The sequence below is a fragment of the Mustela putorius genome, unplaced genomic scaffold (genome assembly GCF_011764305.1).
Source record: "Mustela putorius furo isolate JIRA1106 unplaced genomic scaffold, ASM1176430v1.1 tig00003869_pilon_pilon_pilon, whole genome shotgun sequence".
Lineage (NCBI taxonomy): Eukaryota > Metazoa > Chordata > Mammalia > Carnivora > Mustelidae > Mustela > Mustela putorius.
In genome coordinates, this window is record NW_025422021.1 from 35,637,897 (window position 1) to 35,659,461 (window position 21,565).

At 54.3% G+C, this 21,565-nt stretch overlaps 1 protein-coding gene across 3 annotated transcripts in view; it reads right to left on the minus strand.

The window, feature by feature from the left end:
• SH3BP4 (SH3 domain binding protein 4) overlaps nucleotides 1-21,565 on the minus strand; it is an 83,011-nt gene that overhangs the window by 41,531 nt on the left and 19,915 nt on the right. For 2 of the 3 annotated variants that reach the window (XM_045066936.1, XM_045066934.1), the window contains exon 2: nucleotides 4,824-4,899. The exons of the other annotated variant lie outside the window; for it this stretch is intronic. The gene's annotated coding sequence lies outside the window, so the exon portion shown is untranslated. The remainder of the gene's footprint in view (nucleotides 1-4,823; nucleotides 4,900-21,565) is intronic. 3 annotated transcript variants of the gene reach the window in all.

Consider the following 21,565-nt stretch of genomic DNA (forward strand, 5'->3'; position numbering starts at 1 on the left):
GCATCACAAGTGGAACTCTGGACCTGCATCTATCTGCCTGATGGTGATGGGAGTCTACGAAACAGGACCAGAGAGTGCCAGGAAGACCCAGATGGGCCCTCCACGCAGCCCTCCTGCAGGCCTGATGCTCACCTCTTGGAAGGAGGGGCCCCACATCATTCACTCTGGCCAGTGGGTCTTATTAATCTCTTCTCTGACCTCTGGGACCACCACGATGGCGAGAGGTGAGAAAGGCAAGGTTCTGGACTTGCCCGAAGTGACAGGTGGTGCCACATTCCCAAGGAAGGAGGTGGGGAGGAGAGGGCAGGAAGAAGGAAGGAAAGGAAACTGCATAGAAGCCCAGGTGAGGAAGAGCATGGGTCAGCTCCTCACTGGCCAGGAGGACCAGCAGTGGTCACTGCCAGGCTCAGGGATGCCCCCACGGCCCTGCACGCTCTCCCTGAGGAATCACCAATGGACGCCCCTACAGGGGAGCCAATCCGCAGCCCGCCTGCCGACCCAACGACTGAGGACTGGCTCTGAGGGCTGGCAGCCGGGAAATGTGAAAGCGGCCCAGAGGCAGGTCTCGCTGAGGAGAGCTGTGCACTCACTGGCAGGTGGCCATCCCTGGGCCCGGTGCACGCTGGGTGAGCAGCACGGGCCAGGTGAGGAGGCAGGCGCACAGGTGTGGGGAGGAGCGGGGGGGGAGCGCACACGGGACATGTAATTCCTGAAAAGCAGCTTCATGCCTCAAATCCTGCTTCCCGGGTCCTCCATGGCCCGCAGTGCTTGGTCTGGACCCTTCCAGTCACCCTCCTGTTCCGCTTGAGCAAGTCTGAGGGCATATTTAATTCCTTTTCATCTTTAAGAACTTTCTAGACACTGGTCCCATTTTTACAGACAAGGAAACCGAGCTCCAAAGAAATTAATTTATGCAAAATGCTCACGGACTCCTAACTGAAATCCTTCCACACTTAGAAAAGAGGAACATGCTCCCAGAGACAACTTTTCTCACCCAGAATAAAATGCATTCACTCTGCCCTTCCCAAAGCCCCGTGGGCTTTAAGTACTGAACTAATAAAGGAGAAAAGTCAAGCCAGAGAGATAGGGAAATGAGGGGTTTTCTGATTAGACTGGGGAGTTCTTTGTAATCTGAGCGAGTTTCAGCAAGAGATTGGGAGGCTCTTGAAAAAAACAATGGCGGAGTTGTCACTCACACCTTTATCTCCAAACCAAGTTATGTTAAACATTTCTCATCTGTTCTCAAGACTTCCCGCTCTCGAAGGAGGCTGAAGAGGGCGGGCCTCGAGGAGGCTAACACACAAGGCTTTTACGAACGCCTGAGTGTCACTCAGCACCTGGAGGGAGGCTCGGCTTTCTCCTGTGTCCACATTCCCCGGGGTTCCACGGAGCCGGATCCTGACCTCACTCAGATTCAACCGCACTCTTTACTGAGTGAGGTAGCACTGAGGGGAGACCTCGGCAGAGCCATATCTCAGATTCAAGGCCTGGCTGGGGGGGCCGCCCTCTGGGACAATGTGAGGTCAGACCTTGCCCCTGGGGGTGTCTTGCAGGCCTCAGCAGGTGCAGGATCGCAGTGCCCTGGGGGCATCTGGCCAGGGACAATCCCAGCAGGCCTGGGCGACCATGTCCGACTGAGCCGCTCTGTTTTGACAGCAGGATCTCCCACCACACGGACTGGAGCCTAGCTCCATCCTCAAAGGTCATGGCTTAGTAGCTGCCAGGGGATGGGGGCAGGGGTGATGGGAATAATTACTTCACGGGGACAGGGGATTCTTCTGGGGCTTGGCTAAGCACCGACGTGAGCAGAAGGCACTCCATTCCAGGAAACGGCACACTTTAAAATGCTTCCTGGATATTATGTGAATTTCACCTCGAAACGAAACAAACCCCCCAAAACTCCAGCCCATCAGAAACGTCTGGAGATCCCTGGGCTGAAAAGTAGCCCCTGAAAAGAAGACCCCGTTGGTGCTTCTCCACATAGTCCAGGCCGAGGGTGCCTGGCCAGAGTGGGCCCTACCCAGAGAGAGAAGAGGGGTCCAGGTGGCTAAAGGGTAACTTCATTTAAGATCAACTCATTCTTGAATCATATCCTTGACTTTTAGGTAAATGGACAGTTCTAGGAGAAAAAGTTGGTGTCCCCTCTAAAAATTAGCAAGATGGCTCACATTCATGGCTTGTCATTTGTTTTTATTGGGCCAGCATGGGACTGGGGACCCTTGACTGCATGAGGCGTGTGTCTAACCAGGAACAGATAAGGGGGGGTGGGCCAGGAAGGGGTGGCTTAGGGAATGAGCCTCACGTCTTATCTGTAAAACGGACAGGATAGGGCCCTCCTCCAGGGCTCGAGCAAACAAAACGGGAAGGCAATTGGCTGAAGCCTTCCTAGCCACTGGCAGAACTGTGGGAACCAGCTGTAGCCTCCCCTGGAGGAGGAACTGGGCTCTGTCCTTGGCTGGCACGCTCCCTGAGGAGCTGAGGCCAAGTTCTGGTATCTGCTGGTTACACAATCATTCACACAGGTCTTAAAGTGAAGAGAAAGGTAGGGCTCATTTCTGCTCCCTCACTTGGTCCACCATCTTGAGCCGCAGCCTCGGAGCAGGTGTTTTAATGAACGATTTGTGATGGAAGTAACAAGGGGATCGCTAACAGGCTGAGACTTGCTGGAAGGACACAGAAAATCACACAATCAGGCAGAACTCTGGACATACACACTGAAACCCCCGGAAGCTCCACCTCACAGTGAACTGGAGATAAATCAGATCTCAAATATTACAGATGCACACAGAAAACTGCATTTATGTTCCTGGGTTGTGTGTGGGGGGGTGGGCCACAAAAATTGGCTGCATGTATCACAATGCCTTGTTTTGACCACGGCCAGTCGATAAGTTCTCTAAATGCTGTAGGACCTAGGACACATGTCTACTCTCCTAAAATCTCAGCCCGATGGCACGTCTTCCACCACCCCCCTCCCCCAGAACAGGTAAAAGTAAGCCTCCCAGGCTCACAGGAGCCCTTTATGCCAAGATGGAGACAAGAGGCACCATTCTGGGTCACCTCCAGGTAGAGGGCCCCATCCAACCAACCTGCTTCGTCTTCCCAGACATCTTGCTGCTCCCAAGAACCCTGGTTCAGTGCCAGAGAAAGCAAGCCACAGAAATACAGCTCAGGTTACTACTGGAGCAGGTGCGGGGTCCCGGGCAGAGGACCCAGGAACCTCCACTGGCCTTATTCGGCACACCGGGGCTGGCCGGGTGGTGGGCCCACACTCGCCAAGCTGCACCCTGAATCGAAACCCAGAGGGGAGACCACGTTGGGGGTCAGATAGCGAGTATGTTGCACAACCCACTGGTGTCGGTCAAGTTTATCTAGAGAAAAGAGCCGAGCTGCGTATCTGCTGGCTGATTTCAGAAATCCTGGCATTCCGGATGGTGCCAGGCCAAAAGAATGCAAGGAATCTGGATGCCTTTCGCTGGGTTTCCCCGCAACCCAAACAGACCACAGCCTCCAGGGCAAGGAGCTGTACTTATAAGGCAAGGGCAGAAGTATTTTAAGTCTTGAGAGAGTGTGGAGAGGACTGACCCTGGGACCACAAAGCTCCTGAATTCCTCACATCACTACTGAAAAGGCCCCAGGCGTGTAACGTGCAGGCACCCCCAACATTCTTTCTGTCGGAAAGCAGATACTAGAAGACAATGAGACCTGATAGAAAGGGTGGGGAGAGAAAAGCCTTGGAACAAAATCCAGTCACCCATCCCAAGTCAAACAAAGGATGCGGAAGACTTAAGGAAAAAACTGGAATGATCCGGGTAGCTCCCCATTTTACTTGGAAGGGTTTTTGTTATTCCAACGTGAGGGGGAAGGAGGCAGCCTCTGAGCGGCTCCTCATGAACTGCCTCTTCCACCCACTGTACGCAGAGGATCCATTTAATTCTACCCGATCCTTTCACCTGGCAAGGGCACAGAAGGCTCTTCATCCCCAGAAGGCTGCCCCACTGCGGTGACTGTTCTATCGCTGGTCAAGGGAGAAGGAACCCAGAGCCGCTAACATCCACCTCTGGGTGAAATGAGACGGGGACCACAGTGACCCTGGGATCAGTGAGCCCAGGACAGACTTGTCCCATCACCACGATGTACTCCTGAAACTAACATAACGCTGCATGTCAACTGTGCTTTAATAGTAAACAGTTAAGAAGAAGAAGAAAAAAAGAACAGCCAAGAAAATACTTGGGGACATGCTATGAGGCCACCATTCACTCTTTCCTGGCTGCAGCAGGATGCCCAGTCTGCCACTGTGGTCCCAGGCCTGACGCCCGCCCCGAGTCCCGGCGTAGGCAAGCCATTACCACGGCCACACAGAGCTCTCTCAATCTGCACGTCATCACTGGTGGCCGCTGTTTGGGAGCTCATAACCTCTTCTGTTGTAAGACTAACTCCTCTGTGCAAACAGGAAAGGGACGGCCAACCCCGGCTCTGCCCCATAGCTGTCAGGGCAGAGAACTAGCTGCCTGTCTTCTGGTAGAGCCAGATGTTCCTTGGGTGGCACCAGAAAGGGAAGTCCCTGGTGCCATCTGACCTTCCCAGGTTGGGGAAACTGAGAGCTGACAAGGATGTGAAGACAGAGCCGTGAGGGAGAGGTCTGCAGAGCTGTAAAAGGCCAAGAAGCTTCTGGAAGTGACTCCTCCCTCAGGAACTGCCGTGTGGGCATACGGGGCCCACCCATCTCCCTGCAGGAGTCCCTGCACCCTGGCCATAACACAGTGGCCTCCACACACAGCAGGTGGGAACAGCTGCTCTTCCAACACCCAGGCTGCACAGCTTACCTCCGACAGGCCACCCGCTTCCTGACGTCAGAGTGCAAGTCCCAGGACCTGTCCTCCCATCCACAGAAGGCAGATGCTGCAAGACAGAAGGGGAATGTGGGATTCAGAGCCTTGGTCAGCGACACCTCATGATGGCACTTTCCCTCTTCCACGTCTAGGGTGAACTATGCCCTCAGCCATGTTCACACGATAAGGTGGGGACAGTGGTGGGCGCGGCGATGTGGCCCCAGATGCACCTTCCATCACTGCTGCAGGAGCAAGGCCGGCAGAAGGAAGGGACTGGCCTGGAACGGGGCGTTGGAGACCCCTCCCACTCTCCTCTCCTCTCCTCCCCTCCCCTCCCCACCTCTCCCCTCCCCTCCTCTCCCTTCTCAGACTGTGCGCAGGGATGAGATGCTGCCCCCTCCCAGCTCCCTGCTGCTGAGAACAGGAGGCAGGGCCTCCCCTGGGGTCTCAGAGGCTGGCTCTGGCCTTCCAGGGACGCAGACCCCAAGCACACGCGTCCCCAGAAAACCTCTCACACAGACCTGTATCACAGCCTGCAACAAGGCTATTTTTATTTGCCATTTTTTAATCTGTTACTTGCTATTTTTTTTTATTTGTTATTTTATTTACTATTTTTATCGGCTCTTTTGCTATCTTCCCCCAGCGGTGTCTCCCCTCACCTGCGGTCACTTCTGCTACAGAGCCTGGCCATTCGACAGAATCCTCTCATGCCTGAACCCCAGGGATGCATCCCAGTCTCCCCGCCAGCAGCGGGGCTTCCTCCTCACACACGACTCCCGGTCACTCAGGAGCAGCGTCCAGCCCCACTCAACCAACGGGACACTACGCAGCCCACATCTGTGAAGGATCCCTTACCCCAGGATGGCGCGGGACTGACAGTCACCATGCCGGACTCCCCCCCCACCCCCACCCACCACCCCTGGCCTCCTGGCCCAATCATGTGGTGAAATGTGAGGCTGAAACTGCATCCTGGATGCCCTCCCCAAATCAGGGTCACCGGGCCTGCGACGTTCCAGCCCCCTCCCCTGAGAACAGATGGCAGGGACAGACAGACCCTCTTCCAAACGGGTATCTCCCATGCGACGGCAAGAGCGCTGGGGCGGCTGGCCAGTTTTCAGGACATTGCTCCCCCTGACCCCCCACTTCGGGGCTTCAACAATAAAACGGACTCTAGATGTACAGCAAGGTGTGCACAAAGGAAAAGAAATCAACCCGAAGCCAAGAGAAAAATGCGTCATGGACACAGTTAATCTCGAGACGGAACAGAACGTGGCACAAGCGACATCCAAAATCGCAAAGGCAAAGGGAAGAGCTCCATCAAAGTCAACCAACGCTCAAGGACGTAAGAATGTTTATTCAAACACGACAAAAGACTTAGATCCCAAAAGAGACAGAAAGATCCGGGCTGGGGATGGGATGTTCAAGACATGGGGAACAAGATACTGCGGTCCAGCCGGCGCGCTGACCGTGGATGTGCTTGTCTGCTTCGCTACCCGTGGGTCCGAGGAAGACTCATGGGACTCTCGAATATTCGTCCAGACACTTGCGGCACTCGGAAGATCGATGCCACTTGAGAGCTCTCCTCGTGTTAAAAAGGGGGGGAACATGTTGAAAAGGGACAGGAGGCGGTGACAGTATTAGCAGACCTGGCTTCTCAGCAGAGGGTTGCGGGGGCTTGTGTGTCCCGTCTCTTCTCTTGCTGATCTGTTCCACAGTGAGTAGAACATGACGTAGAGCACTTCTTTTTTTCTGATTGTTAAGTCATCCCTCCTGTCACAACACCAGCCTATATAAAACTGGGGTGCCTCCTTTCCTACTCCCCACCCCTCCCCCAAATCTTGGCTGGGGTCGTGGGAATCTCTTGCAGCATTCTGAACGGATGCCAGCTCTGCGGAGCCTCGCTCCCCTGCTCTGGTCTGTGTGCGGGGGCCCCCGTGCCGAGCCAGGTGGTCAGGAAGTGGCAAGCCCCGAGTTCCCTGGAGGAGCACCCCCACCCCCATCCTGTATTCCCTGCCTCGGCCTCCTGCACCCCCAGGCTGCCCAAAGCCTCTCTTGCAGCCACAAGAATACACGTTTGCTGAGAAACTGCAGACCGCTACGTCATCAGAACCGCAAAAAGTTGCCAGGTTTTTTCTTTATGAAGAGCTAACCACAACACTCGTATTCCCTGTTGCTTTAAGGGCTGAGTCACTTAGCATTTTGAGGGAAGGGCCTTGGGAGCTCTCTGGGGCTTGCCATTTGCTCCTTCCAAAGGATCAGTTAGGTAGAGTTTAATTTCATCCTGTGAGTCTCTGGCAGGTTCCCCAGACTAGGGGTGACTGGGTCAACTCTTACCTCATACCTAACATGGGAGGACCCAATGTTGCCCAACAAGCTGACTCAGATGGTCATGCTGGACTCTGGGCAGGCACGGGAGTGTGGGGGCACGGGCACACAAGGACACACACATACTCACGGAACCCTTTGGCAACTTGGTGCTGGGAGCTCAGGGAGGGAAGGGGATCTGGCTGTAAATGGTCCCACCAGTGAGGTCCAGGGGAGAATGGATTACGTGGAAAGGACCCCGTTGGTCCCTCTCCAACCCCCTAGCTCTGTGGTCGACCTCTGAATGTCCTACGTTTCCGCACAAAGACCAGCACTCCTGAGAGGCAAAGCAGACATGATCTCTGGACCAAGCACTGCTATCCCCAGGGAGTGGCCATACTCCCTAGTCCCCAAGGCCCCCAGAAGAAACCACAGGACTTCATGTGGGATGATCAAGTTGGCATCAAGTCCCAAGTCTAGAAGATGCCCAACTCCCTGATTTTGTGTCATGAAACATCAGGGCTGTCAATGGACAAAGTGGATGGGAACCACCAAACTGTCAAAAAGCAATTCGGAGAACACAAAATTCTGTTGTCTTTGGGACTCTCTGAACACACCTTGTCTTCACCCGCAGCCCAATGTCCCCTGTCCGTCTGCCAGTAGCCGTTTTACCAGCTTCCAGTCTCAGCTGAAGACACAGATACAGAGAGTTTACCTTACCTGAGGAGGTCTGGAAATCTGGGGGCATAAACAGTGAGAGGCTCATGACATTTTGACGGGAAACTATATTCATACAAAGACAGAGGTGACAGCTGTGTCCTACGTTCTCACTCCAGGACAATCACCAACAAGACACTCAACCAGGCTTTCCACATCCCCTATTAATACATGGAACTATGCTTCCTCAAATTCCTATGTTGGAGTCTTGCCCTAACCCCCAGGACCTCAGAATGTGACCTTATTTGGAAATAGGGTCTTTACTGGGGTAATGGCATTAAAATGAGGTCCTCAGGGTGGGTCCTGCTCCTATGGGATGGGAGTCTTTACAAAGGGGGAAATTTTGAGGTACACACACACGGAGGTACGCCACATGAGAATGAAGACAGAGATTGGAGTGAATGTCACAAAAAGCCAGCAAATCACCAAAAGCAGGAGAGACTCACAGAGGAGATGCTCCCTCATAGCCTCAGGAAGAACCAGCCTTGCCAACGCTCCATCTTAGACTTCCGGCCTCCACACCACGAGACAACACATTCCTGGTGCTCACGACGCCCAGCGAATCCTTCGCTAAGGCAGCCCTAGAAAACCATTGTGCTGTATCTGCAAATCGGAAAAGGAATTCTCACGATCCCGACCATCTCAGGGGCTGCTGTGGGGATGACAGGGTTTTTTTAAGGTTTCCAAGCCACCACGATGGACATGTATGGCTCCATCAGCCAGAGGATCGCTTGTACCCCATGTCAGCCAATCTCTGGTGTCTCTCCACAGCAGGAACGGGTTCTCCCTCATCCCTACGCCTTATGCCGCAAGGCACCAGAGTAGTAGACCGAAAGCAAAAAGCAGAACCAGACAAATTCTTGTCCTCCACCGGAGGCAAACTTCGGCCCCAGGGCCAAATCTAGGGCGTCATCTGTCTTTGTACCACCCAGGAACAAAGAATGTTTTTGTATTTTTAAAAATAGTGGAGGTGGAAGATGAAAGTTAAGAGTATTCTGGGACATGAATATTACATGAAATTCAAATTACAGTGTCTGTAAGTCAGGTTGTGATGAAGAGTCATGCCTATCGCGTATACAGAGCTGGGAACATTCTGTCCCACCTTCTACCGGGAGAGTCTGCTGACCATTTCTGTATGAGCCTTACTTATACAATGGGGCAAAAAGGGCCAGGCCGTGGCTGGCTTAGGGCAAAAGTGGGCACGTACCCAGAGGTGCCTGCTTAAATGCCAGCCGTGCCAAGAGGAGGCAGGGAGGAGAGAAAGAAGAAAACCGGCATCATGGCTCGAAACCCAGACAGATAATGGTCCCAAAGACAAATTCGGTCAGCTCACAGGGCTACCTAGAGCTGCTATCCCTGACCTCAGCCAGGAAGGCATGCCCCTGCCCCAAGAGCAGCTCAGCACCATGAGCCTCAGAACAAAGTGGGGGACAAAAATTGGGCATTCATCCTTTCTGATGGCTGCGTAATATTCCACTGCACACGTGGGCCATCCGAGGGGGAAACGAAGCTTGAGAGACTGTGGACGAACAAACTGAGGGTTTTGGAGGGGACGTGGCTGGGGGGATAAGTGAGCCCGATGGTGGGTATTAAGGAGGGCACGTATTGCACGGAGCACTGGGTGTGGTGCATAAACAATGCATCTTGGAACACTGAAAAAATACAATAAAATATAATTTAAAAAGGAACAAAGTGGGATCTCCTGGCCTGACTTCAGCCCACGTTCTTCATTGTTATCAGAGGAAATCAGTCCCTTTTAAGAACGCCAATTAATAAAACTAAAATATATAAATATGTAAGTAACACTTTGGTAGACTGGCAATGGTCTTTACATCCAACGTGATCAAAATCCACACATACACCACCATGAACGGGAAGCCTGTTCAGGGAAGTAGGGGATGAATACCGCCAAGGGGACGTGTCGGAAATCTCACCTGACTTAGGTGGTGACATTTTCTTACCCAGAATGCAGAGCTGGTCCCTTGATATTTCCCCTAGTTACACAGCATTTGGAATTTTACAGAGTATGTGATTTACAGAACATGGGTTCCTTTCCCCACTCCTGCAGGAAACCCGTACTGGAGTATTAAAGCACAAAGGGAAAGGGGGGATTGAGACAAACAACCAGACACTGCACTGATTTATGTACGTGTCTCTCCATTCACGATCCCGGCCTGTGGGCTCCTATGGGGCCCCCGACGCAGGAGCGAACCGAGCCGGTGGTCATCAGGACTGTGTGCAGCTGGCCGGCTGGCCTTCCTCCCTGCGTGGAGGCTCACGTGTCTGTGCATGTGACAGAAGGACCCGGTGCTACCCGTCCCTTGCTGTCTCAGACACACAGACTCCTACACCTGCGGCCAGACAGGGCTTCTCCTCCTCCTTTGGGTCTCTACCCTCTCTGGCCGCAGCTGGTGGGCCCTGTTCTGGAAAACTGTAGGCATTTAATTATCACAGAAACAAACGGCCACGCGTGAGACAGGAGTGGCTTCCACAGCAGTCCAGCGGACCATTTCCCAGACTCAACTGAGGAAAATTGCTTAAGAATGGGCTGCCAAAGGAGACAACGTTGAACCTTCGAGGAAAAGTTAACAAGCTGGACACAGATGCCTCTACTGGCGTCTTTGTGTTGTTTGTGGACTTCAAGGAGGAAATCAGGAGGCGGCGCTGTCAGACTCACACTCAGAAGAGACCTCCACCCAACGGAAGAGTCTCGGACATGGCTTTTGGCATTTAAAAAAAGCAAAGTTTTTGGGCGCCTGGGGGACTCAGTGGGTTGGGCCTCTGACTCTTGACTTCAGCTCAGGTCAGGATCTCAGGGTTGTGGGATGGAGCCCCGGGTCAGGTTCAGCAGGGAGTCTGCTTATCCCTCTCCCTCTGCTCCTCCCACCCCCAAATGAGTAAATAAATAAAATCTTAAAAAAAAAAAAAAAAGGAACATTCTTCTTCTTCCAGGATTTGAGTAACTTTTCCAACTAGCTGGGCGGTCACTTAAGGACGTTCGCAATCTGACCCGGATCTTGAGCCTGGGCTTCCCCAGCGAGATAGGAAGTTTAAGTCCAGTGTCTGGACAATGAAGGAGGATTGTCCAAGGGCGGCATCCTGGCTTTTGATTCTTTTTGATTCTAACTTTGCCCATGGATAAAATGGGTGATGGCTCCAGGCAGGGACCTGTGGGCAGGACGAATGGGCCATGCAGCAGGACGCAGCCCTTCCCGAGCTCGGGGGCCTTGCTTAAAAGGCCTAACTTAAGTCTGGGCCTTGGTGTCCTCAATGTAAAACTGGGCTCTCCATACCGTGCAAGAGTCTATCCAATTAGACTTTTCTTTTCCTGCTTTGGAACGTGAAAGAACAAATAACGCCAACTGCACAGAAGCCCCACAAAATGCTTGGGGGAAGAAACACAAGGTTGAGAACCTAACTGCTAACAGTGGCGGCAGGTGTATTCCCGCACGGGTCGGACTCATGGAGGCCTCACAGTCACAGCCGGCTGGGCTCCAGCCACCCCGCTCCGAGGCCAGCCTGAGAGCCCGCTCTTCTCCCTTGCTCCCAGGTGATGGCGATGCTCCTGGTCCCTGGACCACACTTTGAGAACCACTGGTACTACATATGATGGTCGATACTGTACTTTCCTACCTGGTCTCTTGGCTGTTTCCCACAGTGACGCTGGGAGGTGGGCAAGCAGGTACCGCTGCGCCCATATCTGAGACGGGACATTCTCGACCCCGATCTGAGGTCAGGAAGTGGACAGCCGGGGTCACAAGGCAGGGAGCCGGGCCAGCACCCATGACTGATACAGAGAGTAACGGTCAAACGGGAAGCAAGCAGAGAAGACAAAGCAGGTTGCCCTGAGACCAATGTCTCCGAGTGAGGACTTAAGTTGTCAGACTGGGCCCCAATGTCACCCTTCCTTCCTTCATTCCTTCTTCCGAGACATAAATTATAAAACCTCCCAAGGCTTTTGAAGGAGGAGGAAATGAAACATCCTGCCTGCACCAGGCGAAGGGAGTTCAGGTGTGCATCTTGGGAGACCGTGCAAAGTCAAGAGCTCTCCCCCACACCTCCGCCACCCTCGCCCACAAACGCGGAGAAGGCTGAAAGCCTTTCAGATGACTTGGTGGGTAGAAGACTCAGACCCTGTTAGGACGGGGACTGGAGTCCTGGCTCTCTCTGAACGCTGTGATGAATGCAGGGTGGTGGGCACGGTGGGGAGTCACCCTGCCCAGGCATGAGTGCCAGCTGCTTTCGTCCAGAGCCCCACGGCCACCTCCTCCCTCGGAGTACCCTCCTTTGCCGCACTCTGTTGGCTCCACCTCAGCCAGGGCCTCCAGCCATGTGACCTCTCAGATGCTCCTTCCTGGGGTCAAATTTTCACCCTGGCAACCTGTCACCTGGGCAACAGTTCAAGAGGCAAGAGAGGGAGACCCACAGCTGGAGCCTCTGGGGTCAGCTTTTCCAACTGATTCCAGTTCCCTTTCACGCCTGACTCCTCTCCAACTAAGGCCTTGGGAAGCACCCCCTGCCCGCCCCATTGAGCTTTGTTAGAGGGCTATTCGGTGGGGGGAAGGCCTCCCTTCCACCCCGGCAGCCTCGCTGCTGGACTGTGTGGTAATATTCGCTGTTTAGAAAACCCAGCCAGAGCGGCAGAGCAAAGGGCAGAATGCTTACTTTCTAAGAGCATAAAATGATTCATTATTCATTCATCTGGCTCTGTATCACAGACCACTCCCCTCCCCCGGCCTCAGAGAACAAGCCGTACCTGCAAAGCATATACAGAAACCATGTCAGAAACAGAGTCGCTGGGACACACACTTTCTGAAGCCCGAGACCTGAATAAAGTAATAAGGGAGCCATTCTGTATTTTTAAATATTTATCCAAAATGAATCTGCAGCTCCTAAATCTCTTTGGTGAGATAAGCACAATGTTATCCAGAAATGCAAAGCAGCCCCCAACCTCAGGGAATATCCTACTTCTTAACCAAGACGTTTTAAAAATTGCAATCTTCCAAAAAAAAAAAAAAGTTATGAAAACCTTGCAAACTCAAAATGCCACCAGAGTGGTGTGCACTTCAGGAAGCATTTCCATGGACAACAGCTGCAGGGCTGGGGGACTCCCCCTCCTCCTGGGTCCCCTCAGCTCCCAGCTACAACGTAGACACATGGAATCGGGTCCTGGGCAGAACGCAGCAGGCCAGGTGGTTATTATGGGCCCTGAAAGGTGGGTTCTGTCCGCCATCTCTCACTTCCCAACAAAGCCATCTGCCCCGACCCGTGTCTCCGAATGATGAATGATGGCTCTGGATGTTTACTTAGGCTTGCCTTCATCCTAAGCAATCAAAAACGAAGCATGGAAGGTGAATGACTAAATACACAGCCCGAGCTTCCGTGACCATGGCCCATTCGGGTCGGGGGACAGGAGGTTAGAATGTCAACAGGCCACTCTGTCATCATCTCAGAAACCCTCACTGGGCCGCTGCTGCTCGTCAAGCACAGAGGGGACAGCCAGGGAAGTCAGAAACTCAGGTCCTGCCTTCTGGAACTGGAACTGGAAGAGTACAGCAGGGGTGGAAACTTAAGCCTGGAAACGGAAGACAATGAGGGGCAAAATGCTCACCGGAGCACAGAACGGGATGCAGGGGCTCAAGGCCAGAAAGGCGCCGGCCAGCAGGTGCCCAGGGAGGACGCCAGGTGCATGGGGGATGCTGAGTCCCCCACGGGTGGGCAGCCCGTTGTCTTTGTGTGCTTTCATGGTCATGCAGGTCTGAACCTTCTCCGACCATCCTCAGAACACCGTCTGCCACACTGATGGTGGGCAGTGTTCTGAGGATGGTCGGAGAAGGTTCAGACCCACACTGATGGTGGGCAGTCATCATGCCAGACCTTGCTGGCTGTCTCAGCCGTTGCTGGATGGGGCTGAAATTGCGGCCTTTCTTGTTCCCCAGGAACAGTCGCCACCCACTGCCCAGGCCGGCCCTGGGGTCAGTGCCCCAGCCTCCTACCCTCCAGAGGGACCAATCTACAGCTTATTCACAGGGCTCCTCAGGACAGTCCCTGGCACAACTGATCCTGAGCTCAGAAACTCACCCTGCGCCTGCTTTCCCCACCCTCGGCTCCTGGCTCCCCTCTCCTGCTTCCAGGGACCAGCTCCCTGCCCACACCAGAACCCAAGTCCTTACATCAGGCTCTGCATTCAGAGGGCAAACCAGAACAGATGGATTCACAAATGTGAAACTGGCCGGTAAGCACTGGGCCTTTTGGCCAAGGCACAGACACAGCTGGGTGATAGGAATGAGCATGTGCCGCCGGCTCTGGTCCAAGCCAGTGGGCTATTCTAAGTGTCAGAAATTCTCAATTTAGAAAGCCAAGGCAATATTTTGTTCCATTAGTTAGATACATTGGCGCCTGAGTGGCATCTGACTCTTGATTTCGTCTCCAGTCGTGATCCCGGGGGTGTGGGATAGAGTCCCGTGGCAGGCTCTGGGCCAAGCATGGAGCCTGCTTGAGAGTCTCCCTCCCTCTCCAGCTCCCTACTTGCTCACAGAAGCTCTCTCTCCAAAATCATCATCATAATAATGAGATACATTCACACTCTCCTAAACTGGAGAAAAGCAAAGGGTATTCACACTCCAACTGACATTTTACATTCAAAATAAACATGTCTGCCGTGGCTCACGTCCAGGCTGAAGGCCAAGGCCATCTGAGCTCCGGACGCCCAAGGAGTTCCTGACCCTAGACTGGGACTGGATCCGGTTCAGGCCCTGAGTCCACAGGCCACTCGTCAGGAAGCCAGCCCACCACAGCCTTCTGAAGGCGCCAGGAGCTATGGCCTTTGGGGCTCTGCTCTATGTCTATCTTCAACCCCTCACACAAACTTGGTGGCTGGAACCCCAGCTCATTCTCTTACAGCCTGAAGGCCAGAAATCTGAAACACACTTTAAAGTCAAGGCCCTGGCAGGTCTGGTTCCTTCTGGAGGCTCTAAGGAGAGAATCCCCTTCCCCACCTTTTTTAGTTCTAGTGGCCACCTGTGTTCCTGCCTTGTGGGCCCTTCTTCATCCTCGAAGCCCACCACCTGTCTCCCTCCTCACAAGGCGCTCCCTGAGGTCAGATCCCTTTGCCTCGCTCTTAAAGTGACACCTGTCATTACATCATATTTAGGATAATCCAGGGCCATCTCTCCTGAAATGACTCCTACCTGCAAAGCCCTTTTTCCATATAAAGAAACATTCACAATCTAGGACTAAGATGGGACTATCTCGGGGGCCGGGGGGATTATTCAGCCTCCCATATCCCATCCAAACCAGCACACTTTCAGCCCCTAATCCCGGAGCCAACTTCACTTCTCACTCTTGACATTCTGTTGATAGTCTTATTTCCTTTCTCTTCTACTATAAGAAAATGCTCCATGAAGGCCGGGATTTCATCCCATGTAGCTGGGACGCCTGGACACAGCAGGTGCTCGCTCAGATGGCCCTACGGAAGACCCCAGAGGGGGCAGCGTCTGTGTCCAGAACAAACTAACCTGCTCCGCCTGTGGGGGCAGGAACATGCCTGTCTCGCTCCCCACTGTGTCCCAGCCCCAAGGCTGCACCTTGCACTTGGTAAGACGTTCCGTTATTAGCACCTGTCGCCTGAACGTTCCTGCCACCTGTCGTCTGCTTCTGGAGCAACTCATCAGCTCCCAGGAGGTCCCACTCCCCTATTCTTGCACCAAACCTACCCACCCACCCGCTGCTTCATCTGCTCTTCCCCTGCTCACCCGCCCTGGGGCCTGGGGCCTAGCTTTCCTGAGCCATTTCAAGGCTCTCCCTCAGTTGGCCCTAGTCCACCTCCAGCCTCCTAGTACCCACGGCCAACTCCCTTCACCGAGCAGGTCAGCCACTACACGTGCCCAAAACTCCTGCACACACATCCCGCCTCCTGCTGCAGGGAATGCCTCCCCCGCCCCTCCCTGCCCAAGGCCCAGCGCCTGCCCACCTCTCCCCCAAAGCCTGTGACTTCAGCTCCTGGCAACACACCCCCATTAGAGGAAGGCACTTCCAGGCCGGCCAGCATGGGTGAGCTCCTTCCCTCGGTGCGGTGCCGACAGAAGCCAGCCCTGTGCTGGCACCGGGGACTGTCCACGCGCCACATGACACAAAACTGGGGAAGCCATAGGTGTGTCCCCAAGTGCCACAAGCCAGCCCGCCCAGAGGCCTGGGCACCACGCAAGACCCAGCACATGGACCGCAAAGAACAGCCGGGGCCGAGGTGGGCATTGGGTCTCCAGACAAAATACAGAACAGCCAGTGAAATCTGAACTTCAAATGCAGGACAAATAATTGTATTAGTGGAGAGATGTCCCAGACAGTCAAATATACCTAGGTGTCCTGTGTTTCTGTTTGCTAAACAAAGTAGGGCTGTACAGGGAGGCGCCTCACCTCTGAGGAGGGGTGGGGGGCGGCCTCCCAGGGAGGAGGTGGGGCGATCAGCCGCCAAACCCACTGTGGTCCACTCCTCCTGGACTTCACTAACAAAGATGGTAACTTCCCACTAAAGAATTAAAAAAAAAAAAAATGATGAAACATTCTTGCTGGCTAGAGGAAAGGGTTGTTTCAATAATATTTTTCCATTCCCGCATAATCTGCAAGAACTCACAACAAAGCAGTCACTCTCCAACAACAAAGATCGCCATGGAAACCGATCACCTCCATCCTGAAAATCATGACTTCACCTCACATTCCACCAGAAACCGACTACAGACGGTTACCAGAAAAATCCTTGTGCAAACAAACACAAGCCAACTGCCACTGAATGGCAGGAAATGGAGACGCTTTTTCTAATTTTAACTTTCTCTAGGAATGCACTTGCTCTCAACATGCGGGCACAGTCTCCCCAGACCCGCATTCCGTCAGCAATCACCTCCAGAGCGCAGAGCCAAATGCAGGCTGAGAGCGGCTGGCGGGCGCATCCCCAAGCCCCAAGTCCAGCGCTGACTCACGGATTTCTCCAAACTGAGAGGTGGACGCCAGCCCCTCCAGCAGAAAGTACTCCCAGGCCAGGGGGTGGCCCACAGGAGACCCAGCGGCCAGACTCGCCACAGGGAGTAATAATTACCGTAAACAGGAGCCTAATTTCACAGGGACAGCCAGGGCCACCCAAAGACTGGACCTCAACCGGCCAGAACTGGAACCCTCGAAAGTAATTCTGCAAATGGGCCCCCAGCGACAGGATTCAGCATGTGACTTACAGGCACTGTGAAAGTCTGCGTGGCCAAGCGGCCAACGGGGAAACCTGCAGTACTCCAAGCAAGAAAGGCTCATTTTCCAGAAAATTCAAAGAAATCCTCCAATTCAATAAGGAGAAGGAGTTAAAAACCAGGAAAGAACCTTCACCCTGGAAGCCCCAGGGAGAGCGGAAAAACATTCGTTTAGAGCGATTCGTCCAGAAGAAAGCATAAATTAGAACAAATCAGAGAGCCTGTCCCTTCCATCAGAACTCCCTCTTCCCAAAACGAAAAGTCCGACCACAGGGAGCGGGGGTGGGCGTGCAGAGCCCCCCCCCGTGACAGGCTCCAAGAGGCAGCCGCCAACAGCAAGGGCTGTGAACAAGCTCCAGACCTCGAGGGCAGAGGGTGGAAGCAAACGGAGGTGCGAGCGTATAGGGAAACCACCCCGTAGTAAAAGTCAATGAACTACAGCGACACCCCGTCCACACAGGTGAACCTCAGGAGCACGGTGTGCGGCCAGAAAGGAACTCTCGGAAGATCAAGCACTGGGCACCCCGTGCTGCGGAACACGTAACCACACAAGACATGCCTATTTCACGGTTTCTGTGGGTCGGGGATCCAGACGGGCTTGGCTGGGTCCTCGACTTCAGGCTCCAGTCAAGACCTGAGCCATCCGAAGGCTCGTGTCCTTACTGGCAGCTTTCAGGCCCTTGCTGGCTACGGGACCATGGGCCTCGGGTCCTTGCCAAGTGGGACTCTGGGTACGGCATGGTACTTGATCAAAGCAAGCACAAGACAGAGACTGCCATCCAGAAGAAAGCTATAATCCCATGTAACCCAACCATGAAGGGACGTCCATCAGTGGGCGATCCCTATCAGAAGTGGGATGCCAGGCAGAGGGAGGGATTACGCAAGGGTATGAACATCAGGTGGGCACCCGTTATCAGGGTGGGCCACCCACAGACCAGAAAGCCCGGGCTTCCATGTACATGCACGTCACAAGCATGAAAAACGATGGACAACGCTTAAGGACCCAAATTTACTGGCTATGTGAAGAAATTGTAAAGAGCAGGGGAAAAATCACCAAGTTCAAGTTAGGGGCTACTTAAATGCTTATGCTAGACTGCGTAAAATACACTGGGGGTATGGTGAGTGGACACGGGCACTGGGGGTGGGGGAGGAAGGAATTCAAAGCTGAAGTTCCACTTCTCAGCCTGGGTAGTGGCTGTACAAATCTCTCCAGGCGTACATTGCTTTTGTGATTTTTCTGTTCATCCGCAAAGTGTTCTTTGAATCGACGTTAAGATTTAGGGGACCCCATGGCTGGCCTGCCGGCACCTCAGGAAGAGCAAGGAAAGGCTCCCTGTCCACTGCAGCTGCCTCCTGTTCACCCTGCCCCACAAACAAAACAGACCAGCTTCCTCGGAGAAGCAGGGCCCACCTGCTAGGTACCCGGCTCCTAGCAAACCAAGTTCCAAGGCCTCCAAGCTTTACCTGGAAGCCTTCTCCTCAGGGGCTGGATGATGACTCAGAATTCACCCCACCTCTTCCCCGACTCCCTTCCCTGCAGTTAAAGGTGGGGTCAGAGGGCGGGCAGAGTTTAGGCCCCCCATCCGGCCAAGGGCTCTCCTCCAGGGCCCCGAAGCGCCCTGTGCCTGGTGGTAGCGGTGGTGGCAGTGGTGGGTGTTACCTCTTAAGACAACTGAAAACAAGAACCACCCCCGGCTGAGAGCCCCATGGGAGTCACCCAGCCCACATCCTGTTTGGCCACGGCATTGATTCAAGCATGCCAATATTGCCGAACAAAGGAACTTTCTACGCAGGCTTGCAGAAGAGAGACGTGATGTCTGCGGCAGGGAACCAGCCCAGCCAGAGCTCCCGCTCTGGTCAGCGGGCACAAGCGGCCTGAGGGCACGCCAGCGAGGCCTCTGAGGTTTGGGGAGGGGGGGTCTGGTCCATGAGCCCACGGGGTGAGGAGGAGGGGAGCCTGGTACCCTGCACTGTGCCCGACACGGTACACCCTCGTCTTAGCAGGCTCCCAAATAGTGGCTGAGTGAATGAAGCCCTCTCCAGACGGCCTGGGGAAACACACACTATGAAGGGATCCTCGGAGTGGGGCCAAACTGCTGGCTGCAGAGCAACACCCCCCCCCACCCGCCAACTGTGAGGCCTGGGGTGGCAGCAGCCACCCTGCTCTCCCTCCGGATCCCTATTCCACGGCCAGGCAACATTCTGAAAGGCAGGAAGGCACACAAAGGAATAAGGACTCTGGACGCCCAGCCCCCTAAAACCCAGGCCTTCCCTGGGAAAATCCTCCACAAACCGCAGAGCCTGCTCCCCCTGGGAAGGGGCCAGAAAATGTGTTCTCTCTAACGTATGGTATAGGCATGCAGAAATCTGCGCCAGCTTCCCCCATGACGGTACAGGGAATGTTGTGGTTTTTAACCGAAATGTGCCATGAGTTTCAGCTGGGGACAGAGACACATGGACCCGGGTTTGAGAGGCAAAGGGAGGCCAGGGGAAGGACCTTCTGGAGAGCCTGGCCAGCCACAATAGAGTCCCCGGCATGGTCAGGACCCTATGAAAGGGGCCACCCTGGCTCTGGGTCACCTCATGTGAGTCCTTGGGGCGCAGGAGAAGGGTGGACCCCAGAGGCCCACAGGTGGCTGGTACTCCCCTAGCACAGGGCCCATAAACTCTGGTTCAATGCACGTGAGTGTGAACCTGCCAGCTGGGAACGCCACCTGTGCTCCCCTCCCCCGGCCCCCGCCCCAGGGCTGAGGCACAGACTCAGGACTGTCCAGGCTTCAGGACTGGGTTCCCACCCCCGCCTGCCTGCAGGGCCTGAGCAGGCAGGAAAACCTCCTTCCTCTCTGAAAAGGGTCAAAAGCAGTGTCCACCTGGCAGGGCTGCTGTGGGGAGTGACTCAAAGGTGTGAAGTGATTAGAGCAATGCCAAAGCCACCTGGGTGCTCACAGGACAGAATCCCATGTGCGCACGCACACGTGCACACACAGTCCACTTTGGCCGCTCCCTGCTCTTCCCACCTGCCACCTCCTCGTCTCTTTCTAGAACTTTCTAGCACAATCTCCTCCCTTTACTCAGGCTCAGGCTTAACTCCCAATTCATCCTTCTAACAAAATTTCTGACAAGTTGTGAAACAGGAGCCCTCTCCTCCCAGGGAGCACCACTATCACCAGCCCAGATGGAAACCCTGAGGGATCATGAAGTCCCCTCTCCCGCCCCCCAGACCTCTGGTGCCAAAATCTGCATTTTAAGAAGATCCCAGGCTGATTTCTGAGAAGCTCCAGGCTGGGAGATGGCAGGTGCAGCCCAAGACCAGCACTGGTCAACATGCTCTCAAGTCGGGTCCTGTAAGAAAGGCTTCTTGCCTGAGATTCTGAGCCCTTAAGTGTGTGCATGTGTGCCCTCGGTGGCCTTCCCGGTGTTGGGCACCTGGCAGGGCTGCTGTGGGGAGTGATCCCTGTGCCACGACTCAGTGCATAAACTGGAAAACATCAAGGGAACAGGTACCTCCAAGCACCTGAGTGCATTCTGTACATACTTTAATCGGCTGTCTCCAGAGGAGGCAATCTCCTCCTGTTGTCTATGCATCAGCCTCCTGTTGCTAACAGGATTAGCGGGGCCGCCACCCCAACACCTGCCACCCCGCTCTGAAGCCGGACGCTCTGGACTCTTGAATGTCAGAGCAGCTTATAAATGGGCCCATTGTCTCGGCGGCCCTGCCCCCTTTCTCAAATTCACCTGGCAAAAAGATGATCTGTGTCTGTGTTTGGAAGCCTCCCTCATTGGCCAGGAGAGCGGCTCACCTCTAAATGTCTGGCCCAGGAGAGAACAAAGAACCGTGCTGAAGGAAAGAGTCCAGCCACTGCCTGACCCGGAAAGGACCGGGCCCACTGCACTTGGCTTTGTAGAGAAGGGCTGTTTCTGGCCAGGGCGTCTCCTGGCAGGGGGCGCCTGGTAGCGCTGGCCAGGGTTGGCAGGCCACCCAAACCCCAAAACTAGCTGTGGTGGGGCCTCATAACGCAGATGTGCCCGCAGAGGGCCAGCCCGGCCAAGAGCCATGCTACCCACTCGCTTCCCTCCCTGACACTCTTCTGTCTATCCTTAAAGGTAAACTCTATTTTAGAATAGATGCAAATTTATAGAAAAGACGTGAAGATAGCGCAGGGAGTTGCCATATACCCCCCGACACGCAGTTTCCCTATGACTAACCTCTCACACTGGATGACACGTGTGTCCAGAGGATGAACGGACACAGACACATTACCATTAACTGAAGTCCACTCTTCATCCAGATTCCCTTGGCTTCCCCCTCCACTGTCCTTCTTCGGTTCCAGGATCCCATCCAAGACACCACGTGACATTTGGTCTGGTTTCCCGTGGCTCCTCGTGGCTGTGACAGTTCAATTTCTGCCCCGCACGCCCAGCCCTCACCTGTCCAGGCCCCAAACCCTGCAAAGCGCAAGGCGGCTGCTGGCCGGGCCACGC